The 21,759-nt window shown below is 38.8% G+C and overlaps 1 protein-coding gene across 1 annotated transcript in view; it reads left to right on the top strand.

The window, feature by feature from the left end:
* rims2a (regulating synaptic membrane exocytosis 2a) overlaps positions 1–21,759 on the top strand; it is a 278,590-nt gene that overhangs the window by 62,127 nt on the left and 194,704 nt on the right.

Below are 21,759 nucleotides of genomic sequence, written 5' to 3'. Positions count from 1 at the left end.
AGCCCAGACTTTGTATTTTCTAAAATGCTTTAATTACAATGTACTTAAATGATTTAAGTTTTATTACTTTACTATAAAATGTTTAGTATATTCTACTAATTTGTAGACATAGTCAAAAGTATGAAAAAGTTTAAGTTGAATGGATTTAAATCACTATGTTTTAGTCATGACCACACCTTTTTATCTCTGCATTACATTATGGGTATTGGGCATGTTGTTGAAAATGTGTTATTTTTATTTGCAGGAGTTCAGCGGGGTTGTGGTGTTAGTGTTAATTTGGACTTAATGTGTGTATGGCAATGTTTATTGGTCTTTTTTGTGTTTGTTTTTGTATTTTTGCAGAGATGCACTATAAGTGAGACCCATAGGCCAAACAATAGCTTTTCCTGTTCATTTATGATTGTTTTATTATAATGTAAATCTTTACACCTTGTAAATTTCAAGCACTTCCTGCACTGGCAAATTACACTGAGTTAACTTCTATCCACGCAACAATATATTAAGTTGAATAATTTCATAAAGAAATTTATATTGCAAAAGATTTTAATTTAAATCAACTTGGAATTGAGTACAATGAACTGATGATATTAAGTCTAATGATTATACAAAGCAATTGACATTGCAACAAATTTTAAGTTCAATTAACTTGGCATTTAGTGTGTTGCACTTAAAATAGCAATTCCATTCAAATCAAGTATTTAAGTTTAATACACTCAAGTTTTCATTACTCATTACTTACATTTTTTAAGGCAACCGGTTTACGCAAATTTTTTAAGTAAACTCAACTTGCCCAGTCTAACAGTGTATAGGTAGAGCAGAAATATGAGTCAAGTTAAGAATAAAAGCAGTGGCATCTAGGAACCAGTCAAGGCCCCGTATAAAACAGCTTGTACATGGAGCCCATGAGGCCTATAAAGGAGACAGAGACACAGATACCGTTTCTGGCTCTAACTCAGCAATTCTCCCCCAGTCATCCACCCACTCACAGTCTTTTTTATTCACACAGTTCAGCACACTAGCACATATGAACACTGATAGTTACAGGCCAAACTCAGGTAGGACAGGCAGCGTTTGCTCGACCATAGGCTGACTGTGTCTATAAGAGAAACTGCATTTTTAACTAAACTCACTTATATAAAACATTACACATTTTCTTGTCCACTTGCTAGAAAGTTAAGCATCATTAAAATTCTTCTAGAGTAAAAAAAAAAAGGTGATTGTGGTGCGTTTCACAGCTTTTATGGTGGTCCTCTTTGTGTTGTACAGACTAAAGGCTATGTCTGAATAGTACAGCTTCAGATGTTGACAACACAGACGTGCTGTGCCTGTGAATCTCACATCTACTTGCTTATTTCTTGACACCGGTGTCAAGTCAAGTAGTTACTGTGATGTCCACATGGGGGCTCCTTCCACTTTGTTCTTTTACAGGAAAGGAAAGGGGTTTATATAGTCAGTACTTTCACATTCACCATGAAGTAGAAAACAATGCAGAGAGCGATTGGAGATGTTCAACTGCTTCCTTTCATTTGATTGTTTCCTGCTTCTACTGGACATTTGTACATAGAAACTTCTAATCACATAGACCACACATTCCTCAGATGTTATAGAGTTGTCTTCAGCTGAAAGTCACTGAAACACATCCTGTATCTTTCTGTTGTGTTACAGTAAAGCTGTGATATTAAGTTTTGTTCTCCATAACCCCTGATCAGTGGCATTAAGTGCAGCCTAAACACTAAAACACGTCCTTGTTCAGAGAGCTCTGCTGGGAGATCAGACTACCCGATGGGAAAATATATGAAATGTGTTCTATGTGTTGTGCCGTCTGGTGCCGAGCAGCTCTACATGAGGCTGTACTGACCTTGTATAGGTATACCCGACGGGCCACCCCCCTACGTTGTCTAGTCCAGGGACACACCCACCTGTGCCCACAAAAACAAGTCATTATTCTCTGTCCTGAATGTAATGTCTACCTCGGTGTTACTTTACAAATGGAAAGGATGTATAGTCTAAAAGCTACTGACCTCCTTAAGCAAACTTAAACCATAAAGACCCAAACAGCCCCCGGCATCCAAAACCATCTACTGATGTAAATGTTTAATAACTGTTGGTTCATTAATCCGATCAATTCATGTAAATAATTGGTGTAAAATACAGTTTGTCATCTTTTCATGGTCATCAGATATGACCCATCTGGACGTTCAGAAGCTCCGTAGTAGAGCCTGATTATAGCGTATCACCAATTAATCAACATCGGCCAATATGTAGCCGATGTATTAACTTTTTTGCTGATTCTGTCGCTTGCTGCTCCTTTGTATCTATGCTACCTGGAGAGTTAGAGGAAATAGTAAAGCCCATCAGTTTCACTTTCACTTTCACTTCCGCTCCGACAATCACATTACCCCCCGCCCCACACACTCACATACACACACACACACACACGCACACAATCACGGACCTCTATTTTATGAATAGTTTTAGAAAATTTCCTGGTAGTAATTTGTTATTTTTATTTTATATATCTGCCAATATGTCGGTTAGCGGCCAATAAATCGGTTATCGGACAATATATCAGATATCGGCTTTTTTTAGCCCCCAATATCGGTATCGGCATCAGCCCCAAAAATCCCATTTTGGTCGGGCTCTACTCCGTCGTAAACGTGGAAACACCGTCGTCCTCTACAACATTGATTCACCAGTAAAATCCATGAAGTTGGATCAATGACAGTGGATGGAGAGACTTGGATTATGTTCAGTTACAGATATATTTTGTTGAAAAAGTCATGTTTTCTTCATTTCTCTGTCTGATGTAATAACAATCAACTTTAATCTGAGCTTTTATGGACATTTACGTGATCAGTCAATTAAATGTTGGAAAATACCTGATTTTTTTTTTCAGATTTTTATTTAGAAATATTGAGAAAAGTTCAACATATATTTAAATTACATTGTGGTCACATAACAAGTATGCGACCAATGCCTAATCTTTCCATTCTCAACATTTCAGTTTTTCTTTTTTTTGTGTGTGTTAATAAACAAAACAATTGAACAGTGAACAATGGATGCATTGTTACATAAAGAAAACACATACGAAAGACCAAGAGACTTTGACCTCCTCTTTCTAAAGAAAAAAAGAAAAATAAATAAATAAAATATGAAAAGTAGAATTAATTAACTACACAAAAAACAAGACAATTCCAGATACATTGTCATTATATTGTCATTTCTTATACATTTAGAGTTCCAACAGATTGTGTTTGGTAAGTGTAAACAAAAAATATCCACTTTGACCATAGATCTGAAAATTTGTTCATTTGTAATCGAAGGGAGAAGGTTAGTCTTTCCATCTGGTAAAGGAAAATACCTGATTTTGTTAAAAAAAAAAAAGGAAAAAAAGATGCAAAATAGAGAGGATAATGTAATAAATGGTGATAAATCATTTAAGAAAGGTTAAATTTGGAGAAAAATTCATTTGGGATCTGACACAAAAGTAGCACTGGGTCTTTACGGGTTAAACACTCACTTAAAAGCATAAAGCTGACGTTTTCCCTTTTGCTTATCCTTGTTAAACCTTGTATTTGTTATGTACCGCACCACAGGAAAAGACAGAGCATCATCTGTACCTGTACTGTGAAATCAAACCCTACTATAAAGCTGATGCAGAACAATAGTATTTCATGTCAGCTACATTATCCCCAGTGTCCTCAGACGACTCGCTGCTTTAAGGTGTTTAATGAATGACCAGACTGACTACAGATCAGACTATAGATCAGACTGTTTCATGCATTTAGTCAGCCATTCACATTCTGTTCCAGCCCCGGCCCTCGTCGCTGTATATTAATTGACTATATGGCTCGAGAGGTGAAGAAGGTACGGGGGAGCGTTCTTCACTTGGCATCGCCTACATTCGCAGTGACACAACAGGAAACAGGCTGTCTGAAAATTCACAGGATAATGCTGATGATGGATAGCAGGGAGTCCATAAATAGAGCCCCCACTGCATAAGCACCTAAACCCACTTTCATTAATCTTAAAGAATGTTTAAATTAACTCCTGAATCTGTTCTGCTGAAGAAAAGGAGGGGGGAAAAAGCTGACAGTCTATTTATAAGGAGAAATAACGTGGGAAGGCTTCTAATTTATCTTGGTCTCAGAGGTGTCATTTGAATGAACACACAGATATGCCGGGACAGCTGCAGTGTTGGGTGAGGCTGATGAAACAACAATGATTACAACGACACTGGAACATACTCATTGGAGGGATTTCTTCACATTCTGCATTTTTAATACATTCGGCAAGGCAGTAGAAATCTTTAGCCTGCCCAAAACTATTACAAGGGGAGAAGGAACACTGTGTTTGACCTGACCCTTTAACACAGCGCATGAGTTTGCACAGTTCACTTCATCATTATTCAGTCTAATCTAGTTCAGATCAGTTCACCCCAGTAAAACGGAACTGTCTGTATGGTGATTCCTATAATTTAACTAAGGATAAACAAACAAATCTCAGTTTAACTCAAGTCAGGAATCTGTTTTTTTTTTTTTTTTTTTATTGTACACTGCAACTACAGCTATGGTCATCACTAGATTAGTTGGTAGTTCATTACATTTACTGCTAATTTTAACTTCAAGGCTTCACTCAGTTAAGCTTTTTAATGGTTTTAACATTTCTAAAGTTGACCGTCAGTAATACAGATGAAATAAAAAATGAAAAACATGGTATAATAATGACTAATGCAAAGACAAAACTTCATGCTGAATATGCATTGCAGCCCATAAAGTTGGAATATTTCTGTTTCTTGTGACACATTCCTCTTTTTATTCCAGTTTAAACACAACAGTAATCACCCACTTACCTATCATGACCCATCCCAGTGGTTCTCAAACTTTTTACAGTGGATTACCCCCTGAAATATATATTTTTAGTCAAGTACCCCCAACTCTCGCTTCAGCATTTATGATAAAAAAAAAAGAAAAAAAGAAAAAATAGGTAAAATTAGTTCCTGTGCCAAAGGTGTCTGTTTATATTTTCAAAGCTTTGTAAACAAACAACATATATATATATATATATATATATATATATATAAACTGTTATATTTAAAAAATAACACATTTTTTACAGTAAATTTTGTGTGCGAAATATAAACTGAAAAGTGCCCTCTTTCATTGATAAGAAAAATAAATAAATTGATCATTGATTAATAAATGAACCTTTCATGAACAAAAAATAAATACTTAGCAACTGAAATAAATTCATTTTGAATAATATAAAATAGAAATGCCCTTAAAATGTTACCAAAGCTTAAACAAGATGATTGACAATAAAATTAGTATATAAATGTATTTATTGTGTTTTATATTTCAGCATTAATTCTCATTATTTATTTTGTATTCGGTACATGACGACTCATTTAATGTATTTTTTCCAAGTACCCCTGTCCAACCCACCATGAGAAGAGGTAAAAAACAAAAAATTAAACTTATACATGTTCTTAAATAATCATGATGTTATACCCCTTATGGGCTGTGCGGAAACAAAAAACCTGTTGAAATTTGTCTTTTTGCTTCTTCGATGCAAATAATCCTGAGAATACAGTGAAATAAATGACATATAATTGTCTCAATGTCCTGATCACCATCCTATCATCATTCTACTCCGTACATGTATTATTAGAAGGGTGTTGCTTAATTTAAAGGCTGCATTATCACACCAACCCACACCCAAATACTTAACTATTTATGTTGTTTCTACTTTGTCTTCCTGCCAAAATCAAACATAGACACATGCACATATATACCTTCCATGTTCATTCTGGAAAGCTGTTATTTTATACTCCAATCCTCCTGTTCTTTTACATTTACCAACAAAAAATAATGTTGTTGTTTTGCATACAGAGGTACAAGTTCCTTATATACCATACCAGGCTGACTTTTACACTTTTATCAGACCACATCTACTGTTTCTTATCAGCAGATTTAAGGCACCTTCTTTTCATGTGATGTTCTGTTATTGCAGATTTATGCTAAAAAAAAAGAGGAAAAGCCCCCCCCCCCCCCCCACACACACACACACACCAACCCACACCCAAATACTTGACTTTTGATGTTTTTCTACTTTGTCTTCCTGCCAAAATCAAACATAGAACCATGCACATATATATAACTTCAAGTTCATTCTGGAAAGCAGTTGTTTTATACTCCAATTCTCCTGTTCTTTTACATTTATCAACAAAAAATAATGTTATTTTGCATACAGAGGTACAAGTTCCTCATACACCATACCAGGCTGACTTTTACACTTTTATCAGACCACATCTTCTGCTTCCTATCAGCAGATTTAAGGCACCTTCTTTTCATGTGATTTTCAGTTATTGCAGTTTTATGCTAAAGAAAAGAGGAAAAGCCCCTAGGGGAAACCCCCCCCACCTCCTCTTTCATATGTACCGTCCCCTTTTGCTCGCAGTCCACTCTCCCTAGAAGTATTAGTACTCTCCTCCGTTATTAACTGATGGTCTGAAGCCAGATATGGGATGTAAGGAATAAAAAAAAAAAAAAAATACCCTGACGACAGCATCGCAGCTCTCTCCTGTATTGTATGAGGTCTATCTGCTGCTGTGCGCGTCCCGATGAGTGCATGAGAGAGAGGATGGAGAGATATGGCAAAGAGTGCGCACGATTGCATATCAGCGCGTAGTGCGTGTGTGCGCGTGTGTCTGTGTGTGTGTGTGTTTGTGCGTGTGTTAGCGCAAGTGTATACGCTCTTCATAGGCGAAGGGAAATATGAGTTGAATGTGAGGCAGCAGCTGATGCGCCGGTCAGGGATGGGGATGCTGCTGCTGCTACTGCTGCTGTTTGTGGCTGCTGAGGTGTAGGATGCTTCTCCGCTTCTTCGTCTTCTTCTTCTTCTCTCCTCCGGGCGTTCCTTCTTCGCCTCTTTCTCCAAACCGAGAAGAGATTTTTGCCATAGCGAGAAGGAGAAAAGGCTCGTTACCGGCACCGGCACTACCTTATTTTTCTCGCTTCAAGTCCGAAGCATTATGACCGACGGATCCCGCCCGGAATGCGTCTCATTTAAGGACACTTTTTACCAAGAGCGGCAGGAAAAATATGGAACTTGATCGGCGTCTTTTTTGCGTTTAATGCGCCTTGGAGGATAATCATAAGAGAGAACCAAGGAGATATATATATTTATATATATGTGTATATGTGTGTGTGTGTGGAGGGGGGGGGCGTCCGGAGAGAGTCCATGCTTTGGAATGTAGGCTGTTGGGGGTGAAAAAGGAAAAGGAGTGATCATTTACTGAGGATAAAAAAAGAAAACGGAGGAGGAAAATGCAGTTTGAGACATTGCGTCAGTTCTGTAGCTCGGTTTTATCACATTTCAACGGGGCTTTCTCGGCGCCTCAGAACATCTTGCAGACGGAGCTGTTCGAGCAGGCGTTGAGCAACATCGGGTGAGTGATTCCTTTGTAAAAGAAATGCCCTGATTTATGAGGAAGGGCTTCCCCGTTGGTATGTCAAACGAGTATTGGGGGTGTGTGTGTGTGTGTGTGTGTGGGGGGGTTGTTGCGTTTATCGATCGGCAGCCAGCCTGCGTAATAACAGCCTATACAGTATGTGGGACTGTTGCTGCTGCAGATATTTCCTGGTCGGATGATGTGGCCGATCAGTGATGCTGCCGCGTCTTTTTTTTTTTTTTTTTTTTTTGCTGTGCGCGTTTGCACGTGCATGTGTTAGGGCGCATTGAGGGGATAGTGGTGATGGTGATGGGGGGGTTGTTCAGTTCAGAAGACCAGTTTAGGTAGGTACACTATGACCGTACCGAGATGTGATAGTGCCGTGTGCGTAGACTTGTCTGTCCGTGTGCGCGTGCGCATACACCCCAGTGCGCCGCCGCCGCCGCTGCTGCAGCTCGTGCGCTATTTTGCCTCTGCCGCCGCTGTTGCTGCTGATATGCCCAAGAGGAGAACATGAGGGGGGTGAAGAGGGTAAATGTACATATTAAAATAGTCTAGCTCTGAAAATGAGAGGAAACACTACCCCTCAACAAACACACAGTGACAAAAAGCAAAAAAAAAAGGCGCACGGACACACACACCTGCACAACTACATCCACCCACACACTCAACACATCAGTATGTCAAAGTATAGGCTGCAGAGTTATTTAGGCAAAATACTGACTTAAATGCAGTAAATCTCCCCTCCCCTTTACATATTACTGTAGATCTTTATTTAAAAAAATCAGTGTTTGAATTTTTTTTTACAATTGGCTGAGTGACTGCTGCAACATTAAAAACCTCCCATATTGTCAGATTTGCTGAAGATTTGTTTGATTCTGTCAGTCCACAGAGAGAGACAGACAGAAAACGGGGACTTGGATCTCTCTTAGATGCATTGGAGCATATTATGATTAGTCTGCTAAATGCTCCGTTCCCCCATGGATAGGCCCTGGGTCATCTGGCCAGGAATGGCTGTGTTTTCTGCAGACTGCAGAAGAGGCTCAAACTTCCAAACAGACCCATGTTCCCGCCGCCGCAGGGTCGAGAGAACACGCAGGCCTCACCCCCAACACACATACCCCCCCCCCCCCCCCACATCCACCCTTTTCTTGCTGTAGACACGGGCCTGTATCTCCACACCATGCACTGTCTGTCTCCAGGGACTGCGAGTCTTTCCCTCTTGTCCCCCACCCTACCGTCAGAAATAATTTACAGCATTGCTGGGCTTTCTGCCACCTCACATTACATGGCCAGAACACTCAGCCACTGGAAGGGCTGAACAGGGGCTCTGTGCCTGGAAACTGTGATCCAGCAATCATCACAACTGACTGTTTAAATTGAACTTATTTTCCATCACTCTCCCCTTTCTTTAAACAGTAAATTCCATCAGCATAAACTGTGTCTGAGTGAGATGAAGGTATGATTAGGTTAGGGTGAATTATTTTTCCAGGTGTATAAAGGCTGGAAGTGTTCTGTTTCACACTTTCCTGCTACTTTGAATAGTGTTAGCTGGGCCCCGTATCCACAGCATCAACGCATCTCTGTACAAACTGCTGGTGTGTGTTGTTACGAGTGGCGAGCCAGTTCGGTCGTCCGTTCGATCGGAGTTGTTTGTGTATGAGCCTGTTTCTCTCTTCCTCTTGTTCTCCTCTTTCTGTTTCTTTCTGCCCAGACCAGGCCTGCTAATGGGCTGTATGCTTTTAGATTCAGCTGCCATGTATTATGCATGTGTGCGTCAGCAGAGGTCCTAATGGGGTGTGGGGATCTGTTCTTAGAAGACCTGAATGGTTTGGAATTGAGTGGTCACTACATTTAAACTGCAACTATACCCCCTACTCACACACACACACACGCACACCCATCACATACAAGCATCCAATACACATGTACACAGTATATGCACACATATATACACTTCCTCCACCTGTCACCCCCCCACCCCCACCCCCTCTGCTGCAGCTTTTTGTGCTTGCTTTCCCGAAATGCCTGTCTGTTGTCAAACTGGTGTATGAAGGGTTATTGAGTTTGTGGTAAACACCTTGCAGTCTTTTTACAGATGAGCCATTTGTAATGTGCACAATATAGTGAAAGTGAGATATGATTATATATTTTTTTCTGCGTAGATACAAAACATCGAAATCAGCAATGTGTCAAATCCAGCATATCAAATAAAACCCACATTGTGGTTTAATGATTTCGAGTGGCCCGTACAACGCTGGGTGGGATTTTAGTGAGTCATCCTCATATTTGCGGCTGTTTACTTCATCTCACAGTCTCGTATATTGTTCTTCTCCAGTAATAGGATATTTACAGCTGTACACTTCTCCATTTTTTATCCTATATGTGGTACAGTAGGTACAGTCAAAGAGGAACCAGTTTCCACCTCTGCCCGTTCTAAACAGAATGTTCCTCTGATGTTAAATTTTACAGAGGACGAAAGGAATTTCAGGAAGAACAACAGAAGAGAAGTGCATATTCCAGGATAAATGAAGTAGATATAAATAAAAATGTAAAATTAAGCATTGTGTTATGTGCACTAGGCTGGCATGTGCTACAGTTTAAGTGCAGGAGCAGAGCTTAATTAAAGGGCACTTTGTAGTTTTTACACATATGTAGTTCCAGTACTGTGTAAAAGTCTTATTCCACCTTTATCTTTGTTGTTTTTAAGCGTTGAAATGAGCATACATATTCATTTCTCTTTCTCTTTTCTTCAGCTACAACAAGAAAATACAGGAAATATCAGCACAGCCTTAAAAGACACAAAAAACTGAACTAAATGTGTTGTAAAGGTTAAAGTGACTATTTAGTTTGACCTCTGACCCCATGACAAGAAGCAGCACAAACAATTAGAAACATCTGACATGTGTTGAATGAAACCAGGTGTAAAACATCAGAGAATTAATGCAATAAATCTCATATTGTTTGAACAAAAAAGGTTAAACACATGTTAAGTGCAAAGGGAGGTCACATTTAATACGACCACTTTGGTTTATAGAAGTTTTTACCCTGAAACTTTTGTTTTTCCTGCTGTTCATACTTCACATATATCAGACTGGATCTTAATACAGAGCCAAATGCATATGTGTGGTCATCAGAACTTTACTAAACCAACAAACCTAAAGTTGGGCTAGGACTTTTGCACAGAACTATATATGTGTACTTCTTCATCTGGTATGAACATTATAGAAATTGAGGAAATCTTAGCTAGAGCTTGAGGCTTTTTTATACAAACCATTGTGAAGGAAGTAAAGGTATGATTAGAGACTGCTCCAGAGATGCTTTAACCCATAAAGACCCAGTGTTTCTTTTGTGGCAGTTCCCAAATAAACTTTTCTCTCTATTTGCCCTTCCTTAAGTGATTTATTACCATGTATTATAATATCGTCCTCTGTATTTTGCTTTTTTTCAGTGAAAATTATACATTTTCCTGTATGTAATTCACTGATCATGTAGATGTTTATAAAAACTCAGATTAAAGTTGAGGGTTATTATATCAGAAACAGAGAAAACTGAAGAAAAAGGGACTTTTTCAGCAAAGATATCAATAACTGAAAGTCAAAGTAAGTGTGTCCATCCACTGTCATTGATCCAACTCTATGGATTTTACTGGTGAATCAATGTTGTAGAAGATGACGGTGTTTCCACGTTCACTACGGAGCCTCTGAATGTCCAAATGGGTCATATCTGATGACCATGAAAAGATGAATAGCTGTATTTTACACCCATTATTTACATGTATTAATAGGATTAGTGGATCAACGAATATTAAACATTTTATACGAGTAGATGATTTTGGTTGCCAGAGGCTGTTTGAGTTTTTATGAGTTAAAGGAATTTAATTTGCAGTGTTTTTTGGAGCTTAAGTCCCACAACTTGTGCTTTATTGCTCTCATAACTGACATGTGACTGTGAATACTATTGTGACAGATATTAACTTTTCTTCTCAGCGTTTTTTAGTGACTGAAGTGATTATCAGGACTGTCTTATATTAGCCTATATCTAGAACTAATGCTTCAGTCATTTCACATCTCAGCACAGACACAGCATCTGCACCCTTGTGATCTGATTTCGGCAAAAGAAAATAAAAAAATAAGAAAATAATACACTCAACAAATTGACTTAATCATTGCTAACTTCAGGTTTATTGTATTTAGGATTGCACTTCACCGTGTATTTGATTTCTTCGTGACATATTGTCGTGTTTCTTCTTCATCTTAACTCCATTGAAAACTTTTCAGTTGAAGTGTCGTCTTGTGTTAGTAGATGCATATTCTCTACTTCTTGTTAGTCTGAACAAGCGTTGTGAATGTGACAGGAGAGGAGCTCAGTGAAGAGACAAAAAAGGGAGAGAAAACAGAGAGAAGACAGAAAGTACCAGGAGGAGGCAGGAACACCCAGGCATCAGTCACCATGGTGACAGAGCTGAAGATGAGGCAGACATTGCAGGCTGCAGCGAGTGGGACTCTGAACCCCCAGAGCCCCAGATTCATGTTGATGTTACAGAACTGGGGGAAAGCGAAGGAGGGAAATAAGAGGAGAAGGGTACAAGTAAGAAGGGAGGAGGAGGAGGAGACAGACTGCAGACCTAGAAACATCAAGAGACAAGGACATGGATTCACAGCGTCCTCCCTCGGCTCTTGACAGTCCTGGACTCTTGTGTTGATTTGGGGGCGTATCCACCTTGATATATCATTGGCTGTACTGTAGTTTACGTAACATTTTCTGTTCTTCCTTTTTGACCCGTTTTTACTCATACTATACATTGCTTTGTCTTATGTTTTCCAGAAACACCCTGCTTTACATCCCCACACTACATTTTAACCCAGTGGTTCCCAACCTTTTTTGGCTCATGACCCCATTTTGTGTGACAGACAAAGTCTATCTATCTATCTATCTATCTATCTATCTATCTATCTATCTATCTATCTATCTATCTATCTATCTATCTATCTATCTATCTATCTATCTATCTATCTATCTATCTATCTATCTATCTATCTATCTATCTATCTATCTATCTAAACATCTATCTAAACATCACAAATTTCTGACCACACCAGACATTCAAAATGGAGACATTTGCAAAAATTTATTTATTTTTGATCATGTAATAGTTTCCTATACTATGCTACAAATAAAAGTTAATTTTAGATGACATTTAGGCTATATAATGTATTATATACATACATATGCTCTGTTCGGTCCAGTTTTCTGACTGCGACTGTGTTCAGCAGGTTGAAGCATAGTAGCTAACACATGCGGTCACATGATCGGGTCAATCAAGATATGCCCTCTCAGATATTACATCCTGCATTTTATTAGAACTTGACTTTTTTATAGGAATAGTGTGTGGTGTTTTAATTATAATGAAATGCATTTTGAAATCATTAAAAAAATGTTTTTATTAGTAATTTTTCTTTTTTTTTAATCAATTACTAGAAATTTCAGGCGACCCCAAGGTTAAAAAACACTGCTTTAACCCCTTTCAGGTGTAAAATCAAGCTGCTGCTGCACTTGAGTAATAAGTATTAACTGACTTACTATTGGACCTCCACAGCAACAGCTGCTGAGGGAGGGGAGAACATTACACATTCTTTGTTGCTACTCACAATTTCTCAGCTAGACTTTTCTCCAACCTGTAGGCTACCATACCATATTTTTCAGCTCTGTGAGTACTGTAATGTAGTGTCCTGAGGGTTTAGGTGTGGGAGTGAGGCTCAGATTTAAGCTGTATCCACAGTCGTTTCTCTGCAGCCCAACATCCCGCCCCACCTTGCCCACGCTTAGCCCACCCTCAGCCCTGGGGTGTTGTACCCGGGTGTTGGCAGCACTCAACAGCTGTAATTAAGCCGGCCATTTATTGGTTTTGTCCTCGCCGAGGGAGATGTGCGCCGGAAGAAGGAAGGCCCCGGTTTATTGCCTGGGCGTCTAGGAGAGGGGTTATTATGATTGTACACAGGAGAGAAGGAAAAGAAGGTTACAGAGAGAGATAAAGTGGAGAGAGTTGGAATGATAGCAGCGCAGAGGAAAAGGGGATGAATAGTGCAAGAGAGACAGCAGTGGAGGCTGAATCGATACGCTCGACTCCTCTCTGCTCTTCCCCGCTCTCACCAAATCATATCTCAGCATCAGACAGAGAGCGAGAGGGGAAGAAAAAAGAGAAAGAGGCACAGAGAAAGAGGGAGGGAGAGAGAGAGAGAGAGAGAGAGAGAGAGAGAGAGAGAACTAGTAGCTAACGCTGGGCTCTGTACAAAGATAAGAATCAGGCTAATGTCCCTAGCCCCAGGCCTGCTGCCCCTGCTGCTGCCAAGAAACGGAGGTGAAATCGTCTTTGCTGTGGTTTGGTTACAGGTTGGCCTGGCACGGCGCCATGACCAGAGGTACACGTGATGTCACCCTGAGGGATGGACGTTACGTATAGTTGCAAACTGGGCGGCCGTTCTCGGCTAGAGCAAGTGAAACATGATGAGGAAGGTGCAGAAAGGGCCACAGAGCAGAGCAACAAAGAAAAGATGGAGTACTTTTCCAACAGAAATGCTGGCCTGTGCAGAGCGCTGACATCTGGGCTCTTTTCATGCTCACGGAGCGAGACTGATTCCCTCAAAGACTGCGCACACACATTTGTGCATGACCCTCAACCCTTAACATGTCATTAATGGTTGAGTTACAGTATGGCCACAGTGTCTTCCCAGAGAAAGTATGTTTTATTTTGGCATAAGAATCCACTTCCAACCCTGCCTCAGGTCCTGACTTTGTGCATCTCTCTACTCACTGGTGGACTTAAGAGATGGCTGTAGAGTGGCAGAAGTGTGTAACTCAGCTCCTCTGTGTGTGTCCTTGTGTTTCTTTGTGAGAATGTGTGTGGCTGTGCTTCTATGTTCATGATGTTTGAAGCCCAGTCCCCAGGAGGTAATTTTTCCTTTAAAAAGCCTCTTTTCTTTCTGCTCCCCAACAGATGCCTGATGTCATCTTGTTTTTAAATAGCCAAGAGAGAGCAGAGAAACTGCAAACGCCGCATGGATAGGGCTTTGCTTTTAACCATATGCCTTGATCTGTGATACCATTTGTCAGTGTCAGTAACCATTCATACTGAAACTGTTTGCAGAGGGGTTAAATTTAACTCTCTTTTACAGTTGTACGTTATCATCACAGGGCTGTACTGTGTGACAATTTCTGTCGCATTTGCTACTAAAAATCATTTTGTGGGAAGAGAAAAATGCATCCACTAGCACAAGTGCAAAGGAGATGTGCTGGTATCATAAAATATTGGGGAAAACTAGGCTTCAAATCACTACTCAAAACTCAAACTTGCATTTTCTTGAGCCTCTTTTTTTTTTTTACCTCCCTGTTCCTGTTCCTGTTCTTTTTTTTTTTTTTTTTTTTGTGAAGCATCTTTGAGTGTCCAAAAAAGTGCTATATAAGTGAGATGTATTATTATTATTATTATTATTATTATTATTATTATTGTTATTATTATTATTATTATTATTATTATTATTATTATTATTATTATTATTATTATTATCAGGCTATATTACTGTATCTTGTCCTATTCATCAGTTGTTGGAACAATGCTTCATGGGAGTTGTAGTTCTAAGTGTGTACTGTCCTCAATCTGAATACAAAAGAACTACATTTCTGGGTAAACGTTCCCGCCCTCACTGATGTGTGCCAGGAAACCGTGACAATTGTATAATTTTTTACATTACAACTAAGAGCAAGAAGAAGCCTCAAGCAAAATGAACAGTTTTTTTTCTGTAGTTTCTACCTCAGTATGTCACAACAATGATGTCAGTGTATGTGGGGGTGCGGTCCATAAATAACGCCACTTATGTGAGCGTGAAAACGAAACTGAAACTTTTCTTACTTTCAATGTCTGACTTCCGACTTCTGTGCATCTCTTATACAGCAGATCTTACACAAAATTTTTGTGCTGGTATCATGTCTAAAATAGTGGGGAAAACTAGGCTATATTACTGTCTCTTGTCCTATTCGTCAGTTGTTGGAACAGTGCTTCATGGGAGTTGTAGTTCTAAGTGTGTACTGTCCTTCTCAATCTAAATACAAAAGAACTACATTTTCGGGTAAACGTTCCCGCCCTTGCTGATGTGTGCCGAAAAGCCGCAAAATTTGTATAATTTTTTACATTACAACTAAGAACAAGAAGAAGCCTCAAGCAAAATGAAGAGGTATTTTACTACAACGATGTCAATGTATGTGGGGTTTCGGTCCGTACATAATGCCACTTAGGCTATTGTGAAAATGAAACTGAAACTTAACGTACTTTCAACATCCGATTTCCGACTTCTGTGCATCTCTTATAGAGCGGACCTTACACAACATTTTCACAACTGCTAGCCTGTATCCACTGGACCCCCTCCACTGCTCTTTGGGCCCCCCACAAATGCTGGGCCCCATGAATTTGTCATGTTTAACCCCCTTATCTTACCTCTCTCACTCTCTCTCAAACCTTCGAAAAGTGAAGCATATTGTTTAGTCGGAACTTTGCACATTTTTGTTGAGTAATCTATTTTGAATTATGGGACTGATTAGAATTGTTTCTCGTCAATAAGCCATATCTAATTCAGACCAGCACACTGTTCACTGATGCACATTGAAAATATAGTACTGTTGATTTTTCATGTTTAAAAATGTTTAAATTCATTCTGTTGTGTTCAGGTGGAGAAAAATAAAGGTTAAATAATCAGTTCAGTTGTTGTTCAGAATTGTTAGCATTTTCTGATCAGTAGCAAATTAATTTAGCCAATTAACACGTTAACTAACTGTCCAACTGTGTGTGCTACTAAATTTTTCTTTGCGCTACTAAAATTTTTAACTTGCTAGCACCAGCGCTACCACTTAAAAAAGTCAGCATACGGCCCTACATCAGTCGTAGTGTGCAGACTAACCTCGTGTACTCCTAAAGCCACTTCACAGCCTCATCATTTTTGTTTTACATTTGATTTATTGAAGCTTACAAGCTCAGACCTTTGGAAGGTCAAGAGGTGAAATTTGGAGCTAAATCCCTTTTATTCAGTGGAGTGACGCACAAATGGCACATCCGAGCAAACATTTTAACTGTTACTGTCATTAAATAGTTCCTCCATACTGTACATGGAGTAAATTTAAGCCCAAACTCCATATTTATGCTTTGTTATGTTGTGTATTTATTTCCGTAATTCAGCAATTTCCCTTTGACCTGATAGCACAGTATCTGCATGCATTGTTTCATGAATGGGAAGTCGACTGCTTTACACATAATCCTGTTGCTGTGCCCCAAATCCAAATCTATTTCATGCTCCAATTTATTCAATTACCAAAAATACACTTGAAGAAGCCATTTGATAAAGCAATAATGAAAAAGCTTAATCTAAACATCTGCGTCTGTCCAGCCCATTGCAATCATCATCCGCCTTATCCCCGGCTCATGCTCAAATCCTGTTTTGCAACACTGATGGTATTTCGCAAGCTCAATGAGATTAATTATTTCCATATTTTGCAAACACTGCACCGTATGTGGCTCCCCTGCTTCCTCACATGTGTACAATTAGCTCAGTTCATTTATGTTGCAAATGAGCTGGCCCTGGCGGTGCTCGCCGGCCTCCCCGGGCTCCTCCTGCCACGGAGCGGAGAGGAGAACCCAGCCGAAGAGTGATCAAAAGCCTTCTTCTCTGGCAGGCAGTTGCTGAGTAAACACTGAGAAGAAGCTCCAGTAACTGTCTCCTCCTGCTTCCTCTTCTCGCGTCTTCATTATTTTTGGAGTCTGCTGGCTGGCATTAATAAAACCCTATGTAATATTCATTTAATTCGCAGTGTTTACTAGTTCATTAGGTTTGAGGATAGTAGTTGATCTGATCTCCAGGGGTGGCTAGGAATAAGAAAGAAGCTGACTTTGAAGATTTTTCTCTTTTCACCAGCTGGATTTCCTTCCATTTTATTCATATGTCTCTCTTGATCATATTAGAAGTCCATTCACAGTCTTAACATTACTTATTGAATTGTGTAGCAGTTGACGTCCCTCATTTGCTTTACTACTCATGGTTTCATTTGTACAACTGTGGTTTAAAGGCTGCCATCACCATATGCAGTCCTGTGTGAAAGTAGTAGTTAGTGCAAAAATGTGAATCATGATTTTTTTTGCTTAGAATTAAGATCACGATTCTCTCGCACGATTTTTTTCACAAAATGTTTATTGCACCACTGTCAAGGACTTTGGGTTCTTTTACCTTTTATTTGCGTCTTTCATACCACTCCCCAAGTAGTCTGGTCACTTATGGTCTCGGTTGCTTAAACGATGTTAGCTGATCTGTGAAAGTTTGCAGGACAAAGAAACTTCCCAGCTGGCACAATGGAATTTTTTTAACATAAAATTTTTGGAGAGGGCGTGATTTTTGATTCTTGGTTAAAGAATCGCGCACATGTGTGAATGGCGTACATGTGTGATACTGATCTTTTAACGATTAATCATGCAGCCCTAGTAGTAGTCCCCCATTCTGTTTGTTAGTTTAGTGAAGTTCTAATGACCACACATATGTATTTGTCAGTCTCTGTATTAACATCCAGTCTGGATATATGCAGTAAAAACAAAGGTTTCAGGGAAAAAACTGTTTCTATAAACCAAACTGGTTGTATTTAGTGTGACTTCTTGTCTTTAACCCTTTTGTTCAGACAAAATGAGATTTACAGCATGAATTTTCTAATGATTCATATTAGGTTTCATTCAACACATGCCAGATGTTTCTAATTGTTTGTGCTGCTGGTTGTCAGGGGGTCAGAGGTCACACTAAATAGTGACTTTAACCCTTACAACACATTCAGTTCAGATTTTTGTTGTGTGTCTTTTAAGGCTGTGCATATATACAGATGTGGAAAAAAATGATTAGACTACCCTTGTTTTCTTCAGTTTCTTGTTCATTTTAAAGCCTGGTACAACTAAAGGTACATCTGTTTGGACAAATATAATGACAACAACAAAAATAGCTCATGAGAGTTTAATTTCAGAGCTGATATTTAGCCTTTTTCCATGTTTTCTTGATAATAAGCAAAATCACTTCAGTTCTTACATCAATATCTGTGACACTGTACTGCCAAAAACAGTGCTTTTGGGCATTCCATGTTTTCTTTTCTGTCTGTTTTAGTCATATGATACACACAGGAGTTAGTACTTGATTGCATAACCTTTGTTTTTGATGACATTTGATGGTGTGATAATTTTTTCCACGACTGTATCTTACACTGCTCTACAGTTTCTTAGACAATATCTGCTTCAGACATTAAATGTGCTCAATCTTACATACGTTAAAGAGATGAATCAGAAAATGAATTACAAAAGTGCTGGTTAGCTCATGTTCTTCTTTTCTGTCTGTTTTAGTCACATGACACACACAGGAGTTAGTACTTGATTGCATAACCATTGTTTTTGATGACTTTTAATGGTCTAATAATTGTTTCCGCAACTGTATTTCCTGTGTTTTTTCGTTGTAGCTGAAGGAAAGAGAATGAGACATTTTTATTCTCATCTCAACCCTGAAAAAACAAAACTAAAGGTGGCCTAAGTTTTTGCATATACCGTAACTATATTAGGAATTATTTCAAGGCTCTCTGCACCTAGTCCATATTTTGCACATGTATGATACTGAAAGAATCAATAAAGCTAAATGTGAAGAGCAACATAAATTAACCTTAATTCATTTTCTGGCTTCTGCTGTTGTAGATTAAACATTTTCTCAGACCCTTTAGCCAGTTCAGTTCTCTGGCTCAGGGCATGTGTTACAAATGCTGTCCTATGCAATTACAATTAACCCACACAGCCCTTTGCTCTGCAAAGGTCTGACCGTGGCTTCATCGATTGAGACATTGGCTTGTCAATGCCATCGAGCGCAGGAGAAAAGGTCTTTCTGCTCAGCACAGAGAGATAGCAAGTGGCTTTTTCATCAGACGAAGCAGGGAGGCAAAACTTTCCCTCAGTGCTTGAAATTTTTTATTGTTTGAGTGTTTTAAAACTTCCATTAGATATTGCTGCAGTGGTGTTTGATTGTGAAAAATGGGAAAGGCAGGCAACTCAAGTCAAGTAAAATCAGTTGTATTTATACAGCCCTGTATCACCAATCACACATTTATTTCAAAGAGCTTTATGGTCTGTACAATATAAGAAGCCCTCTGTCCTTCAAACCTTTTAGATCAGTGGTTCCCAACCTTTTTTGTGTCCTGACCCCATTTTAACGTCACAAATTTCTGGCGACCCCAGACAATCACAACGGAGACTATTTTTTTTTTTTGGCTAAAATTAATTGGTTTTTGATCATGTAATAGTTTGCTATACTATGTTGCAAGTAAATGTTAATTTTAGACGACATTTAGGCTATATAATGTATATTATTATGGACAGAGGCAGAAAAGCCAGGTGTGGATTACTGCATAAAGTGAGAGTTTGATTTTCCTTGATATGTACAGTCAGTCCAGCTTGGATTTACAAGGCTGACAATTAATACTGAACAAACAATAACTCAAACCATGAACTATGAAAGAGCTGCAGGATCTGAAACCGACCACAATGAACATTTGACAGATAAACAGTACTGCAACGCTTCAGTTTCAGACTCAGAGTTTGTCATGTCTTTTATGTATTTTGATTGTCTCTCTCAACTCACCATATATTTTTTTATTATTGAGTTATTTTTAAAAAATGTTATCAATTACTAGAAATTTCAAGTGACCCCATTTGAATTCCAGGCGACCCCAAGTGGGGTCCCGACCCCATGGTTGAAAAACACAGTTTTAGATTAAGGAAAAACTCTCCTGAATCCCTTTATTTATCAATCAACACATGGCATCTGAGTCGCACAGTAAAGTTAGTTTTCAGGTTTTTTGAGAGTATGGTGTCACTACTTATATTTTCTCTACCTGATGATATTCCACATCTGATAAACTCCAAATATTTGTGACATCTTGTTATGAACCACAGTAAAACTCGAATAAATAATGAAGAATAAAGGAATTCTCTTTTAATTTCTCAGACAGCTACCTGCCATATCTCCTTCCTTGTTGGCGTTGTCATACTTTTCAACTCTTGTACTTAGCAGAGCTGCACACGGTGTTTTTGATGTCGATGCTGTGTGTGTGTGTGTGTGTGTGTGTGTGTGTGTGTGTGTGTGTGTGCGGTGACATCTCTCAGACGAGGAGTGTTTCAGAAAAGAACTCAAGAGGCTCCATCTTCCCATTATGCACAGCTTCCTGTCTGCCTCAAGGCAATCCTTCAAGCATCTGATCTGTTTCAACTTAAGATAGACTCGGGGAAAAGGGAATGAAACAAGGAATGGGGATGTTGGAGAGAGCAATAGTTTATTAATTTGAGAAATGCATTGAAATGAATTGCATTTTCAGAAAGCAACAGACAGGGAAATATTTTAACACACTTTGTGAACTAGTCCCAGACCAGAATTGAGAAAATGAGATCATCTAAGGTGGAATCTCTTATACACGCCTCCCATTATTCTGCTTTCAGTCTCATCTGATGTATGCGTAAGTTAGAGTAAAACCTTTGTAGCTGTTTCTCTTAATTGCAGCAAAAAAAAACTCCACTGAATTGAAATGTAGCAATGAAAGAATATATGCAAATAAGACATCCATTTGTAGTCAGTGGGACTTCACAAGCAGTTAAAGTTGAAAGCATAATGAAGTTGTAGTACAATACACATTTCCACGGTATCCTTTTTATTATGTTGCTTAATTTCTTGTCTCTTCTTCATTCATATGTGGAGATGAGTTTTGTTTATTGGTGCATCATGCAGTTGTTTTAACATTCATCTTCTGCAGCTTCACAACTATCTATAAGTGTAAAAATACATTGTAAGAAAAATATAACCATGCAGTACTTGTTTGCACATACTGTTTATTTTATTTATTTGTTTTATTTGTTTATTTAGCAGGGACAGTACACATTAATGAACATTTCTGTAAATGCGCCAGTATTAGCAAAAAAGCTATTTTTCAACCGTTGTCCTTGGGTAAGATGTAAAAATACCAGCATCATAAAATTAGAAACATTTTAAAAATTAAGGCTACACCCACACATTACATAGCATCAGTTCACATACACAGTATACACAATTAACCTTTAAGTATATGCAGGGATGTCAAACCCATTTTCTTTCAGGGGCCACATTCAGCCCAATTTGATCCCAAGTGGATCAGAGCAGTAAATGATAACATATTACCCTATAATTAGATTAAGATCCTTTATTTGCTTCTAGCCTATTCCTTTT

This window comes from Sphaeramia orbicularis, chromosome 16 (assembly GCF_902148855.1).
Source record: "Sphaeramia orbicularis chromosome 16, fSphaOr1.1, whole genome shotgun sequence".
Taxonomy (NCBI): Eukaryota; Metazoa; Chordata; class Actinopteri; order Kurtiformes; family Apogonidae; genus Sphaeramia; species Sphaeramia orbicularis.
This window is presented reverse-complemented; position numbering and strand designations above follow the sequence as displayed.